General features: G+C 51.8%; 1 protein-coding gene across 1 annotated transcript in view; it reads right to left on the bottom strand.

The window, feature by feature from the left end:
• NBDY (negative regulator of P-body association) overlaps positions 1-15,498 on the bottom strand; it is a 216,188-nt gene that overhangs the window by 129,757 nt on the left and 70,933 nt on the right. The window lies entirely within an intron of this gene.

Here is a 15,498-nt window from a genome sequence, read left to right as displayed (position 1 = left end):
GGAAGGGAGCCACCTGGGAACCCGTAGAAAGCCTCAGGATCACGTTGTCCAGGCACTGGGTGGCATGGCTAGGAGGGTACGACCTTAAACAATCACACCGAGGTGACCACTGCTTTGCTTTGCATCCCAGCCTGCTCCTGGATTCAAGGCCCTTATCCCTGGTGTTGCCTGCCTGCCTGCCGGCCTGGAAACGCGGGGCCGCACTGAGGTGTTCCGTGGTTCCTCCGAAGGGGGTGGTGTTTGGAGGTAGGGGGATCCCCGACCCCCCCCCCAACACACACACACACCTCCTCCTTCTCCTCCCCTGCTCGCCGGTCCCCCAGCTCATTCGTTTTCCGGGGAGAATACCGGGCCTGGGTACTACAGCATCAACCACGGGTTAGGCTGAGAATCAGAGAGAGCTACATACCAGACCAAGTCCCCAAACCCTCTTCCGCCACACCGCAACGCCCCCGCCCCCACCTCCAACTCCCCTGGCCTCCTGACCTCCATCACCCATGCCCAAGGGTCAAAGTTTGCAGGGGCCCTGGAAGAAAGCTGAGCAAGTCTTATGGAAGAGCTCCCTGGGCAGACCTGAAGCCAGGGAAGCCTGGCCACCAACGCCAGGGGGCAGAAAGACCCCCGCCGCGAACCCGTGAACAGAGGCCTTCTAGGAAAGGCGCACCGAGCTCCCTAAGAGATGCCAAGTGGCCTTCCGGGACACCCACCTCTGCAACCCATCCCATCTCCGAAAAGGCCCACCCCTGGGCACAAACCAATGCCCGGGGGTTCCATGGAGGGAGGTAGCTGGGGCCCTCAGAGCCGGGTGGCACTTGGCAGGACCCCGTGCTGCAGGACAGGTCGACAGGTTCTGGACCCCTGTGGCACCTGGCTGCCCGCTGGTCCCCTGAACCATGAGGCTTGGAGAGACGGGAGTCTGCTGCCAAGGGACAGGCGCGGTGGAGACAAGCAAGCGGCCGGGGGTGGGGGTGGGGGGGGGGTCTGAAGATTCAAAGTCAAAGAGAAATCTGCAAGCCCACTGGTGGGATCTCTTGAGGGCCGTCTGTCTTGACAGGGAGCCTAAGAGGATGGACAGAGTCAAGAAAAGCCCAGCCAAAATTCAATAACACAAGAAACAACAGGTGTTGGTGAGGATGTGGAGGAAAAGGAACTCTCCTAAACTGTTGCTGGGAACACAAACTGAGACCGCTGCCACAGTGCAAAACGGTATGGAGGTTCCTCGGAAAGGTGAAACTACAAGCACCCTATGCTCCCAGCAATCGCACTACTGGATATTTGTCCAAAGACTACAAGAACACGAATTCAAAGGGATACGTGCACCCCCATGTTACAGCAGTATTAATTACAATAGCCAAGAGAGGGAAGCAGCCCAAGTGCCCATCGGATTGACGAATGGACAAAGAAGACATATGGACAAAGTGGTTCATATGCACGCAAACACACACACACACACACACACAGACACACACACACACACACACAGAGAGAGAGAGACAGAGAGAGAGAGAGAGTCGGGGGAATACTATTCACCCTTGAAATGAAAATGAAATAATCTTCTTGCCATTCGCAAGGATGGGGCAGGGGGTGGGCAGAGAGTATAATGCTAGGTGAAATGAATCAGTCAGAGAAAGACAATACCATATGATTTCACTCCTATGCGGATTTCAAGAAAAGAAAGCAAATGAGCAGAGAGACACACATTCTCTTTCTCTCTCTCTCTCTCAGACACACACACACACACACACACACACACACACACACACACACACAGATATCAAGAGATAGAGTCTTAGAGAAAACTGATGGTTACCCGTGGGGAGGGAGTGTTGCCTGAAACGGGTGATGGGGATTAGGGAGTGCACTTGTCCTGCTGAGCAGCAGGTGACCTAAGCAACTGTTGAATCCCTATACTGGACACCTGAAACCAATCTAACACCGCATGTTCAGTTACCGCAATTACACTAAACCCATGAAGAAAAAGAAAAAGCAAAGCCTGCATACTCTTGCAGGTTTGCCACAAAGTGGTCAAGTTGGCCAGGAGCCCAGCCAGACTTGAGAAGGGTGCTCTGCGGCTTGGTTGAGGAGGGGGGCATAGGGAGGGGGAGGAGAGGAAGAGGCAGAGGCTGGAGGAGGCTGCAGGAGGAGGATGGATGATTTGTGTGGCGGTGGTTGTGGTCCTTGTTGTTGTTGTTGTTGTTGTAGTGGCTGTTCCCCTCTCTGTGCCAGGCAGCGAAGGTGGGGAGGGGAGGAGTGGAGGGCAGAAGGCCCAGTGGGGGCAGGGAGAGGGGTGACTGTCATTTCTGGAGCCACAGTGCCATCCAGCGGAAACCGTGTCTGAAAAGCCCAGGCAGCAGCAACGCGCCTTCTGCCAGGCACAGGGGTCAGCAGGGATGCGCCCGGTCGGCTGTGCTCGGCTCAAGCCAGGGTTTCCCCGATCTGGGCTCTGAGGCCTAGAGGGAAGTGTGCCTGATGCTGGGACCCAGTGAGGCAGCAGGAGCTCTAGGGGCCCTGGGGACACAGCAGGCAGCCCCAAGACCAAGCAGCCCGGGGCGGAGCTTCCCCGTCAGCCATTTTGGGGTGGGCCCAAGGGAAGCAACTCAGCACTGTCCCCAGGGACCAGGCGGACATTTCCTTGGCTGCCCTTTCTGGGGAGCAGCAGGGTGCCCTGCCTGGGGCCACCCCTGGCCTCCCCGGGAGCGGAGGCATTTAGAGGTCCTGGGTTCGGGGCCACTGGTGCTTGGCAGTCCCAGGCAGCTGTGGCGCGGGGCGGGCGGGAGGGGGTGCCCAGGCAGCCATCTCAGGCTGCCCCCCCGCCCCCCGGCCCGGGGTTTCTGAGTGACTCCCTCAGCTCCAGTCTCGGATCCAGCAGAGCAGAGCGGGGAAGACAGGACCGGGAGCCCGGTGTCCAGGTGCGCGCACAGGACCCACCGCTTCCCGTTGGGTCCACCGCCAACCCCCACCTCCCCACCACCATACACACACACACAGACACACAGGAGCCTTCTCCTTCCTGCTCCTGGGCTCTCCTGAGCAGGAGAGCCCAGGCACCTCCCTGGGACAGAAACAATTTCCGCTTGATGGCAGTATGGCTCCACGAATGCCAACTGTGCCAACTGAACCCGTACCCCGCCCCCTCCCCCCTTCACCCCACCAGCGCAGACCTTGGGCCTCAGCACCTTCTAAAGTCAAAACACACAAAGAAAACCAGCAACAACCACAACACACACATCCCAGCCCCTACACACAGCCCCCACCCCACCCCACCCCACCCCACCCACACACCAACCAAGAAAGGGAAAGCACAAAGAGAAAGGAAAACCTAAACAAACCCCCACCACCGCCCACCGGACTTTCCCCACTACCATCCTCCCACCCGCCCTCCCCCCTCCCCCCTCCCCCCTCCCCCCTCCCCCCTCTGACCTTCCCCCCAAGGCAAAACACCCACACAAAAACCCAACACCATCGGGACCACCACTACCACCACCACTAGACACCATAACTGGGCATGAAGAACCAGAGAAAGAGACACCAACCAGCCAAGGGGACCCAAGGGGACCACCAAATAAATACGCGGGGCCAAATGACCACCTACCAGGAGGACAGACACCCTGCAGGCCTTCTTCCTTCCTTTTGCGCTGCCCCATTTTTCTTGGCTCCTGCTCTCGGGAGAAATAAAGGGCAAAGGACACAGGAACCGCTCCTCTGTGACTCTGCCTGAGGCTTTACAGTGGACAGGACCTCTCCTGGACAAGCTGGCGGCCACCCACCTTGCTGGCTTGCAAGTCACTTTTGTGCTTCCTCCCAAGGCCTGGGGCTACAGGCTGAGGTCACCCCCACCTTGGGCTGACCGGACAAGCCCCACCAGCCAGAAGTGGCTGGCCCCACCTGCAGCCCACAGGGCCCCATCCAGGAGGCTCCCCGGAAAGGGGAACCCAGCACTCACACAAGCACCGACTCTGGGCAGGCAGGCAGCCCTTGCTCTCACCCAGGGGCCTTGGCAAGGCCACCAGACATCGCCCAGTCAGGAAGTCAGGGGGCAGGCCCCACACAGGGCCACCTCCCGTGGAGGATGGATGGCCCCCGACTCTCCTCCAGTGGGGGAGTCCCCATCTATCTGGGTAAACAGGCCAGGCTCCAGGTTCACAGCCCTCGCTTGAGCAGGCCTGTTCACACATGACCAGCTCAGGCAACCCAGAACGGCCGGCTGCGTGTCCCTCTTTGAGAGCCCGCCTGAGAGTGTGTGTGTCCGCGTCCCCCAGCTCGCAGGCACTCCCTGAAATCTCTCTCGGTCCGGGTCACACGACTGGACTGGGAACCAGGGGAAGGAGGGCACAACTTGAAGAGGTTCCAACGGGCCCCAGCACTGACTTTAAGAGCTTCGATAAGGACAAAAACTGCAAGGACTGGAAAGCCACGGCATCTTTTGCCGAGTCCTGACTTCCTGGTGCGGTTCCCTTGCAAAGTAACTCCTGGATCGTGTTTTTCAAAGATGAGCCTGACCGCCACCGCCGCGGGGCCACAAAGTTCGAAACGGCGGCACCTCCTCACTCCTGCCTTCTGCTGCACCTGTGTCTCTTCATACCCCAAGATCAGGGGTAGGAGGAGGATCCCTGGGTCCCGGGCTGCCTCCAGCCGCCCCGCCCCACCCCACCCCCCACCCTCGGAAACACACTGGGCCCTGCTGCCCCTGCCCCTGCGCCGCCCCCTGGCCCCTGCCCCGCAAGCCCACCCCCACCTCCCCGCACACCTCCCCTCTGCCCCTAGCACACCCATCCCCACCCATTCGCCCTCCCACCAAGCCCCTCTCCCCCACCCCCCACACCCCCCACCACCCCCACCATCCCCACCCCTCACCCCCACCCATCCCCGCCACTAGCCTTGGTATGGAAAGTGAAAGGAAAAGAGAGAAGCAGAATTGTCACCACCACCCACCGCGCCAGCGCCGGCGCCAGCGCCAGGGCCAGCGCCCTCGTGGACGTGGACGCAGTCCAGGCGCGCCTCGCTGTGGGGGGTAACAGGCACATGGAATGACAAGGAGACCCAAGCTACAGCAAGGAGACACAAGCTACACGCGGCCTCGCCAGGGAAGGGTGCAACGGCCTGGCCAGGCCGCCTCTTGCCACAGGATCCCTCCTGAGGGCCATCAAGGGTCCTGACCCAGAGGTCGGCCTGTAGGGCGTAAGGAGGGCAAAAGGGCAGGCTGAGCCACACCTTAAATATGTCATGGGCACACTCCACAGGGCCCAAAGAGCCACAGAGTCCCGGCTACGCACGCAGGGCCAAGAGTGGGTAGGAGGAAACCCCGGAAACCAGCCTGGGTTGAAAAAGCGGGGGCTGCCGGGGGCTGCCGGGGGCTGCCGGGGGGCTGCCGGGGGGAGGGGGGCGGGGGGGGTGTCGCTGTGACAGGAGAGGAGAGGGATGAGTTACTCTCCCAGGGTAAGAAAGCGATGGTTGTGAGGGGATGCCCCCTTGCTCCCCCAATCCACAGGACACGTGAAGGTGAATCTGCGGACAGCCACAGGGGAAGAAGGGCCAATGAAGAAGTCAAGGTAAGGAGCCAAAAGTGGGGAGAGCAAAGCGCAGGCAAAGAAGGAATCCTGGTGGAGGAGGAGGAGAACGAATGCGACCTCAGAAGGCATCGCGGCCCCGGGGGACCGGGAGAAACCAGCAGTGGCCTCCTAGGGGAAGAGCCATCCGCCCAGACAAAGTCTCAGCCACTTTTAGGCGAGGGTTTGAACGAACCCTGTCCAGAGAGAGGCCTGTTTTGCCGTGCTCTACGACCCAAATGAGGAGTGGGAGGCCAAACTGAAAGGGGCAAGGAGGAAGGAAAGGACACAAGGAAGGGCGTCCGTGGGGCCCACTGAGCCTCCTTGCACAGAGATTCACGGTGTGCGAGTGTGGGTGCCCGCCCAGACGGATCTACCCGAATAAAGCTGCGTAGGCACGTAGGCCTGTGTGTCTGAGTGTGTGCGTGTGTGTGTGTGCGCGTGCGTGTGTGTGTACGCTCGCGCGTGCGTGCCTGCGTGCCTGCCCCCGTGCGGGTGCATGTGCGTGCGTGTGCGTGTTCGCGCGCGCGGGCGTGTAGGTGTGTAGGCGTGTAGGCGTGTAGGCATGTGCCCGAGTTTTCGAAGGTAAGCATGGGCAGGACTACGGGGAAAGGTGTGGAGGGGCTGCGTCCAGATGTGAGAAAACAAGGATGACCCCAGATGCTGCAGAGTGGGGATTCCACCACTTGGGGGACCCAATCCCGGCCCTTCTTTCTCCCTGCATTTCTCCCAAGAAGGTGTGTTGTGGTTGCTCCCTGCCCTGGCCTATGTGCGAAAGATCCACCTTTGGCCCTACTTGGCAGGACGGTGGGGACTTTAAAAAGTGTTTGTGGGTTGTCTTCGGCGTGTTCTTTTCTCTCACCAGTTTCAAAACGTCTGCCCGATCCCTGGGAGAGCCTGGCGTGGAAGAGTGTCCGAAACAGGGACTCCTCCATTCTAAGAGTCCTTGAGATACCACCCAGTGTTGGAGTGTTGGAATTCCCTGCCCTGCGGGTGTGGATTTTCCCTCCTCTGGAGCTCCCATGGGCCCAGGCGTCAAGGAAGCCTTTCCAAAAGGGCCAGGAAGGGAGCCACCTGGGAACCCGTAGAAAGCCTCAGGATCACGTTGTCCAGGCACTGGGTGGCATGGCTAGGAGGGTACGACCTTAAACAATCACACCGAGGTGACCACTGCTTTGCTTTGCATCCCAGCCTGCTCCTGGATTCAAGGCCCTTATCCCTGGTGTTGCCTGCCTGCCGGCCGGCCTGGAAACACGGGGCCGCATTGAGGTGTTCCGTGGTTCCTCCGAAGGGGGTGGTGTTTGGAGGTAGGGGGATCCCCGACCCCCCCCCCCCAACACACACACACACCTCCTCCTTCTCCTCCCCTGCTCGCCGGTCCCCCAGCTCATTCGTTTTCCGGGGAGAATACCGGGCCTGGGTACTACAGCATCAACCACGGGTTAGGCTGAGAATCAGAGAGAGCTACATACCAGACCAAGTCCCCAAACCCTCTTCCGCCACACCGCAACGCCCCCGCCCCCACCTCCAACTCCCCTGGCCTCCTGACCTCCATCACCCATGCCCAAGGGTCAAAGTTTGCAGGGGCCCTGGAAGAAAGCTGAGCAAGTCTTATGGAAGAGCTCCCTGGGCAGACCTGAAGCCAGGGAAGCCTGGCCACCAACGCCAGGGGGCAGAAAGACCCCCGCCGCGAACCCGTGAACAGAGGCCTTCTAGGAAAGGCGCACCGAGCTCCCTAAGAGATGCCAAGTGGCCTTCCGGGACACCCACCTCTGCAACCCATCCCATCTCCGAAAAGGCCCACCCCTGGGCACAAACCAATGCCCGGGGGTTCCATGGAGGGAGGTAGCTGGGGCCCTCAGAGCCGGGTGGCACTTGGCAGGACCCCGTGCTGCAGGACAGGTCGACAGGTTCTGGACCCCTGTGGCACCTGGCTGCCCGCTGGTCCCCTGAACCATGAGGCTTGGAGAGACGGGAGTCTGCTGCCAAGGGACAGGCGCGGTGGAGACAAGCAAGCGGCCGGGGGTGGGGGTGGGGGGGGGGTCTGAAGATTCAAAGTCAAAGAGAAATCCGCAAGCCCACTGGTGGGATCTCTTGAGGGCCGTCTGTCTTGACAGGGAGCCTAAGAGGATGGACAGAGTCAAGAAAAGCCCAGCCAAAATTCAATAACACAAGAAACAACAGGTGTTGGTGAGGATGTGGAGGAAAAGGAACTCTCCTAAACTGTTGCTGGGAACACAAACTGAGACCGCTGCCACAGTGCAAAACGGTATGGAGGTTCCTCGGAAAGGTGAAACTACAAGCACCCTATGCTCCCAGCAATCGCACTACTGGATATTTGTCCAAAGACTACAAGAACACGAATTCAAAGGGATACGTGCACCCCCATGTTACAGCAGTATTAATTACAATAGCCAAGAGAGGGAAGCAGCCCAAGTGCCCATCGGATTGACGAATGGACAAAGAAGACATATGGACAAAGTGGTTCATATGCACGCAAACACACACACACACACACACACAGACACACACACACACACACAGAGAGAGAGAGACAGAGAGAGAGAGAGAGTCGGGGGAATACTATTCACCCTTGAAATGAAAATGAAATAATCTTCTTGCCATTCGCAAGGATGGGGCAGGGGGTGGGCAGAGAGTATAATGCTAGGTGAAATGAATCAGTCAGAGAAAGACAATACCATATGATTTCACTCCTATGCGGATTTCAAGAAAAGAAAGCAAATGAGCAGAGAGACACACATTCTCTTTCTCTCTCTCTCTCTCAGACACACACACACACACACACACACACACACACACACACACACACAGATATCAAGAGATAGAGTCTTAGAGAAAACTGATGGTTACCCGTGGGGAGGGAGTGTTGCCTGAAACGGGTGATGGGGATTAGGGAGTGCACTTGTCCTGCTGAGCAGCAGGTGACCTAAGCAACTGTTGAATCCCTATACTGGACACCTGAAACCAATCTAACACCGCATGTTCAGTTACCGCAATTACACTAAACCCATGAAGAAAAAGAAAAAGCAAAGCCTGCATACTCTTGCAGGTTTGCCACAAAGTGGTCAAGTTGGCCAGGAGCCCAGCCAGACTTGAGAAGGGTGCTCTGCGGCTTGGTTGAGGAGGGGGGCATAGGGAGGGGGAGGAGAGGAAGAGGCAGAGGCTGGAGGAGGCTGCAGGAGGAGGATGGATGATTTGTGTGGCGGTGGTTGTGGTCCTTGTTGTTGTTGTTGTTGTTGTAGTGGCTGTTCCCCTCTCTGTGCCAGGCAGCGAAGGTGGGGAGGGGAGGAGTGGAGGGCAGAAGGCCCAGTGGGGGCAGGGAGAGGGGTGACTGTCATTTCTGGAGCCACAGTGCCATCCAGCGGAAACCGTGTCTGAAAAGCCCAGGCAGCAGCAACGCGCCTTCTGCCAGGCACAGGGGTCAGCAGGGATGCGCCCGGTCGGCTGTGCTCGGCTCAAGCCAGGGTTTCCCCGATCTGGGCTCTGAGGCCTAGAGGGAAGTGTGCCTGATGCTGGGACCCAGTGAGGCAGCAGGAGCTCTAGGGGCCCTGGGGACACAGCAGGCAGCCCCAAGACCAAGCAGCCCGGGGCGGAGCTTCCCCGTCAGCCATTTTGGGGTGGGCCCAAGGGAAGCAACTCAGCACTGTCCCCAGGGACCAGGCGGACATTTCCTTGGCTGCCCTTTCTGGGGAGCAGCAGGGTGCCCTGCCTGGGGCCACCCCTGGCCTCCCCGGGAGCGGAGGCATTTAGAGGTCCTGGGTTCGGGGCCACTGGTGCTTGGCAGTCCCAGGCAGCTGTGGCGCGGGGCGGGCGGGAGGGGGTGCCCAGGCAGCCATCTCAGGCTGCCCCCCCCCCCCCCCCCCGGCCCGGGGTTTCTGAGTGACTCCCTCAGCTCCAGTCTCGGATCCAGCAGAGCAGAGCGGGGAAGACAGGACCGGGAGCCCGGTGTCCAGGTGCGCGCACAGGACCCACCGCTTCCCGTTGGGTCCACCGCCAACCCCCACCTCCCCACCACCATACACACACACACAGACACACAGGAGCCTTCTCCTTCCTGCTCCTGGGCTCTCCTGAGCAGGAGAGCCCAGGCACCTCCCTGGGACAGAAACAATTTCCGCTTGATGGCAGTATGGCTCCACGAATGCCAACTGTGCCAACTGAACCCGTACCCCGCCCCCTCCCCCCTTCACCCCACCAGCGCAGACCTTGGGCCTCAGCACCTTCTAAAGTCAAAACACACAAAGAAAACCAGCAACAACCACAACACACACATCCCAGCCCCTACACACAGCCCCCACCCCACCCCACCCCACCCCACCCACACACCAACCAAGAAAGGGAAAGCACAAAGAGAAAGGAAAACCTAAACAAACCCCCACCACCGCCCACCGGACTTTCCCCACTACCATCCTCCCACCCGCCCTCCCCCCTCCCCCCTCCCCCCTCCCCCCTCCCCCCTCTGACCTTCCCCCCAAGGCAAAACACCCACACAAAAACCCAACACCATCGGGACCACCACTACCACCACCACTAGACACCATAACTGGGCATGAAGAACCAGAGAAAGAGACACCAACCAGCCAAGGGGACCCAAGGGGACCACCAAATAAATACGCGGGGCCAAATGACCACCTACCAGGAGGACAGACACCCTGCAGGCCTTCTTCCTTCCTTTTGCGCTGCCCCATTTTTCTTGGCTCCTGCTCTCGGGAGAAATAAAGGGCAAAGGACACAGGAACCGGCCTCTGTGACTCTGCCTGAGGCTTTACAGTGGACAGGACCTCTCCTGGACAAGCTGGCGGCCACCCACCTTGCTGGCTTGCAAGTCACTTTTGTGCTTCCTCCCAAGGCCTGGGGCTACAGGCTGAGGTCACCCCCACCTTGGGCTGACCGGACAAGCCCCACCAGCCAGAAGTGGCTGCCCACAGGGCCCCATCCAGGAGGCTCCCCGGAAAGGGGAACCCAGCACTCACACAAGCACCGACTCTGGGCAGGCAGGCAGCCCTTGCTCTCACCCAGGGGCCTTGGCAAGGCCACCAGACATCGCCCAGTCAGGAAGTCAGGGGGCAGGCCCCACACAGGGCCACCTCCCGTGGAGGATGGATGGCCCCCGACTCTCCTCCAGTGGGGGAGTCCCCATCTATCTGGGTAAACAGGCCAGGCTCCAGGTTCACATCCTCGCTTGAGTTGCCTGTTCACCGATTTGTTTTATATTCCATAGACAGTGATCATTTGTTTTTTTAAATTCATTACTTACTGTAAGTTATATGTATACATTTTAGCTTAGTTTCTGTTGCAGATTCAGTTATAGTATAGAAAGTATTTATGGTGGGTTTTGATTTTAATTACTTTCTTGAATGGAGTTTTTTGGTATGAATTGGACATGTTATAATTGAGGTATGTTTTTGTGTTCTGAATGGTTATGTAGATATGTTTATAAGTTCAGTAAGCATGTATATGAGGTTGACCATTGTTTCTATTGAAAACATTTTTTTTTTTCTCTTAAGGATTTGATTTGGCGTTATTAATCCAGGCACCTTTTTTTTTAATCCCATGTTATATTTTGTTTCTACAGAAATAGTCAGGAAACTATTGAAAAATTATCATGAATTTTCCACCTAGTATATCAATTATCAATACCAATTTTTTTAGAAATATGAGTACATATAAAACACAAATGATATCTGTTTCTCAAAGATACATGTTTTTTCACAATTTCTGTAGTATTTTTCATATTAGCCCAGTTGGACTCTTAACCCACATGTGAATGGCGTCATAGAATCAAAAATTATGTTATATATGAGAATATTATATAACTTACTGAAAATATTATGTTAGTTTCAATAAAATGATTTTGGAATATAAAATTTTTATTGAATATGACATACAATGAATGGGAAATACTGCAGAATTTCGGTAATAAGTAATTTCAACAAGTCTTACAGCAGAGCATGGAATGGTGATTATTAAATGCTTGCAGTATCAGAAATGTCAAGATGTTCACTACCTCCAAGTTTTTTTTAAAAAGTTGTGTAAGGTCTAGAGGTGTAATAATGGGGTGTACTCTTGACTCTAGTTACTAATATTGAAAAATTGCTTGAAAACTTACATAAGTAACATTTTAGAATCTTCTTAAACAGTTTATATAATTGTCTGTAAATGAATTTAAATGTTACTATGTGAAGTGATGATTTTGTTAATTAGCATGTTTTTAATAATCATTTCATAATGTATACGAAGGTCACTTGCACACTTTAAATATATATAATTTTTGTCCAAATAATGAAAAAATTTGGAAAAATAAAAATGAATGCAACATGAAATATAATGTATCTTATGTGGAGAGCCAAGACTAATTCAAGAATTTGTAGCAAATTACATCCAATATTTCATCATCATTATTTTCTTATACTACCCATGTGTGAGAAAACCATTCCTAATAATAAATGGTATCATTTACATTTAACATAATAGTCCATTTAATAAGGGTCACTGAGAAAATTCCTATTATGTCATTTTTACTTCTCTAGCACTTGTTGTTTCAAGGCAATCTAGATCCTTTCATTTTTCAAGCTGAATATAAATATTTTCCATTTTCTATTTATCTGTTGTTTTCCTCATACAGCCTGTTAATGTGTTGTTAACTTCCATCTCACTAAGAGGTTATTTTTGATATACTTTAACACATAAAAAAATACAGCAGTAATTTGTTTCTCAGTTATGGAGGCTGGCTAGAAGTCCAACATGGGGGTGTGGGCAGGTCTGAGTTCTGAGGCCTTGATCCTTGGTTTGCAGATGGGTGATGGGTGATTTCCTATGTCCCCAGATGATGGCCTTTTCTCTGTGTATACACACCAGTGTTGTCTCTTTATGTTTACAAATTTCACTTTTTTAAAATTTTCATTTTTTTTTAAATTTATTTTTCTTTTATGCTTTTATTTAGGAGCGCCTCGGTGGCTCAGTCGTTTAAGCATCTGCTTGTGGCTCAGGTCATGATCCCAGGGTCCTAGGATGGAGTCCCACATCAGGCTCCCTATCCCTCTGCCTGTTGCTAACCCTGTTTGTGTTCTTTCTCTCTCTCTCTCTGACAAATAAACAAAATCTTTAAAAAAATAAAAATTGAAAGATTTTATTTATTTAGTTGACAGAGAACAAGCACAAGTACTCAGAGCAGTAGGCAGAGGGAGAGGGAGAAGCAACCTCACCACTAAGCAGAGAGCTCTATGTGGGGCATGACCTGACCTGAAGACAGAAGCTTAACTGACTGGGATACATAGGCACCCCTATTTCCCTTTATTAAAATATAGCTAACATACATTATATTAGTTTCAGGTGCACAACATAGTTATTCAACAATTGTATACATTACATAATGTTAACCATGGTAAGTGTAGTTACCATCTGTCAACAATGTTATTACAAAATCATTGACTATAGTTAGTATTACGTACTTTTTTTTATCCCTGTAACTTTTTTATATTATAACTGCAAATCTGTACCTTTTAATCCCCTACAACTGTTGTGTTTATCCGCAAATTCTCTTTGAAAGCCATCAGTTTGTTCTATGTATTTCTATGTCTGTATCTGCTTTTGTTTGCAAATTTGCTTTTGTTTTTTACATTCCACGTATAGGTGAAATCATATGGCTTTTTTTTTTTTTAATTTGATAGACAGAGACCACAAGTAGGCAGAGAGACAAGGCAGAGAGAGAGGAGGAAGCAGGCTCCCCGTGGAGCAGAGAGCCCAATGCGGGGCTCGATCCTAGGACTCTGGGATCATGACCTGGGCCGAAGGCAGAGGCTTTAACCCACTGAGCCACCCAGGCACCCCATATGGCGTTTTTCTGTCTTAATTACTGTACTATGCATAATACCCTATAGGTCCATCTGTGTCTTTGCAAATGTCAAGATGCCATTCTTTTTACGGCTAAGGAATATTCCATTGTATATATGTACACCTCCTCTTCATAATTCATCTATTGGTGGTATAGCCCAGGTTGCTGACATGACTTGGCTATCATATATGACACTGTGATGAACATAGGAATGCATATATCTTTTCAAATCAGTGTTATTGTTTTATTTGAACCAACAACCAGTACTGAAATTACTGGATCATATGGTATTTTGATTTTTAATTTTTTAAGGATCTTCCATACTGTTTTCCACAGTGGTTAGATCAACTTACATTCCAACAGTGCATGAGGGTTCCCCTTTCTCCACAACCTCATCAACATTAGTGATTTCTTTTCTTTTTGATTCTAGTTTTTCTGCTGTGTGTGAGTTGGCTCATCTTGGCTTTGATTTGCAAGTTCCTGATGATTTGTGATGTTGAGCAACTTTTCATGTGACTGTTGGCCATCTGTACATCTTCTTTAGAAAAATGTCTATTTCATCCTTTGCCCATTTTTTAAAAAATCTGTTTTTTTAAGGGATTTTGGATATTAGTCCCTTATCAGATAATATCATTTGCAAATACCTTCTCCTATTCAATAGGTTCACTTTTTGTCTTGTTCATAATTTTCTTTGCTGTGCAAAAGCTTCTTATCTTGGTGGAGTCCCCATAGTTTATATTTGCTTTTGTTTCCTTTGTCAGAGGAGACAGATCAATAAATATTTTGCCAAGACTGATGTCAAACAGATTACTGCCCCTTTTCTTTGAAGATATTTATGGTTTCAGCTTTCAGATGTTGGGTCTTTAAACCATTTTGTATTTAATTTTGTATATGGTATAATAAGGTAATACAGTTTCATTACTATGCATGTAGCTGTCCAGCTTTCCCAACAGCATTTGTTGTAGACTGTCATTTCCCATTGTATATTTATGTCTCTATTAACATAAATTGATTATTTAATGTATATAAGTGATTTTATTTCTGGATTCCCTATCCTTTTATTTTTTTAAGGATTTTATTTATTTGAGAGAGAGAGAGAGAGGTCAAGAGAGAGCACGAATAGGAGGGAGGGGCAGAGGAAGAGGGAGAAACAGACACCCCCCTAAGCAGGGAGCATACAGGGCTCCATCCCAGGGCCCTGAGATCATGACCTGAGGTGAAGGCAGACGCTTAAATGACTAAGTCTCCCAGGTGCCCCTCCCTATTCCTTTCAATTGATCTATATGTCTATTCTTATGCCAGTACCATAGTATTTTGATTACAGTAGCATTTTAGTTATCTTGAAACCTGGGATTGTCATGTCTTCAGCTTTTTTCTTCTTCAAGATTGCTTCCACTATTCAAGGTTTCTTGTGGTTCCATGTAAATTTTACTATTTTTTGTTCTAGTTCTGTGAAAAATGCCATTGTTATATTTCACTGAAACTCTAGACTGCTTTGAGTAGTATAAACATTTTAACAATTTGAATTCTTCCAATTCATGAACATTGGCTAGTTTTCCATTTATTTGTGTTGTCTTCAATTTTTTTCATCAGTATCTTAGTTTTTAGAGTATATGCTTTTTACTTCTGTGGTTAAATTTATTCCTAGGAATATTATTCTTCTTGGTGCAATTGTAAATGGGATTATTTTCTTAATTTGTCTTTCTGGTATTTCTGCCTTATTAATGTCTAAAACACAACAGGGGCACCTGGGTTGCTCAGTCAGTTAAGCATATGACTCTTGATTTCAGCTCAGGTCATGGTCTCGGGGTCATGGATTGAGCCCCATATTGGGCTCCACACTCAAGAGGGAGTCTGCTTGAGGATTCTCTCACTCTCCCCCACCCACACCCCCACAAGGTAAATCATTAAAACTACAATGGATTACAGTATATTAATTTTATATTTTATAAATTCACTGAATTTATTTATTGGTTTTAATCCTTTGTTGGTGAAGTCTTTAGAGTTTTCATTATATAGTATCAAGACTTCTGCAAATATTGAGTGTGACTTCTTACTAAACTGGATGCCTTTTATTTCTTATTTTTGCCACATTAT

This window comes from Martes martes (assembly GCF_963455335.1).
Source record: "Martes martes genome assembly, chromosome: X".
NCBI classification, from domain to species: Eukaryota; Metazoa; Chordata; class Mammalia; order Carnivora; family Mustelidae; genus Martes; species Martes martes.
This window is presented reverse-complemented; position numbering and strand designations above follow the sequence as displayed.